Source organism: Saccopteryx bilineata, chromosome 4 (genome assembly GCF_036850765.1).
Source record: "Saccopteryx bilineata isolate mSacBil1 chromosome 4, mSacBil1_pri_phased_curated, whole genome shotgun sequence".
Taxonomy (NCBI): domain Eukaryota; kingdom Metazoa; phylum Chordata; class Mammalia; order Chiroptera; family Emballonuridae; genus Saccopteryx; species Saccopteryx bilineata.
This window is the reverse complement of record NC_089493.1, coordinates 5,172,318-5,173,161: the sequence shown is the minus strand read 5'-3', so window position 1 is coordinate 5,173,161 and position 844 is coordinate 5,172,318. Positions and strand designations below refer to the sequence as shown.

At 50.9% G+C, this 844-nt stretch overlaps 1 non-coding gene across 1 annotated transcript; it reads left to right on the top strand.

Moving 5' to 3' along the window:
• The first annotated feature begins 321 nt into the window (after positions 1-321).
• LOC136336725 (small nucleolar RNA SNORD112) lies at positions 322-399 on the top strand. Its single transcript, XR_010731549.1, has one exon. It is a non-coding gene; the product is annotated as a small nucleolar RNA SNORD112 (small nucleolar RNA).
• Positions 400-844: the final 445 nt, after the last annotated feature.

Genomic DNA, 844 nt, shown 5'->3' with positions numbered 1-844 from the left:
TGATTTTTTTTTTCTTTGCACTCCCTTTTGTACAGCGTGTTTCTCCTCACTCAGGGATCTGCTTGGAGGTGGTAAATGTCCACGCCACTACTTGTAACAACACCCTGGCACCCTGTAATCTGTCCACCCTGGCGCCTGTTTTAACCACCTCTCACTGTCACGAAAGCCCTGGGTTCTCCCCCCATGGGGACGGATCGTGGAGGCAGGTGTAAGTAATTGCCGGGGTCTGGATTTGAGGAGTGGGCTGCCACGTGCCCCTGGCATTGTCCCGGATAAATATGTGCACGCATACATTAGCAGAATCAGACGGGTCCTCACGCCTGGACCCGTGAGGCGAAAAGTGTTTAAGAACAAAAGATCGTGATCAACCCGGCTCTGCACAGAACACTGGGATCCATTAGAAGACAGTCGGTCCCGCTCTTTCATTCTCTAAGAGCTGTTTAATATTCTGGGGTACATATGCACACCACTGCTGATCAGACCCTCCTCTCCTGTCGAAAACCCCAGCTGTGCGTGCACTGTGTGTGTGAGTGTGCATGTGTGTGCGTGTGCGGTAGTGGCTTCAGTCAAAGTCCCCGTCGTCGGGGTGGCCGACAGGTTCGTGGGGGCTTGTTGCATGATGTAAGAAAATATAAATAAGCGTGGACCCATGAAATAGACTTGTCCCTGGCCTAGATAAATGAGGAGGGCTCGTTACGAACCAAGGTTTGAATTAATAAGACGCTGCCCCACTGACACCAGCCTGAAGTGATCTCAGGTGGTCCTGTGCTATTATTGCTAATGACCCTGCCGTGAGCATCTCTGTGGCTTACTCTTTAAATAACCATTCTTTAACCCCCAGTTC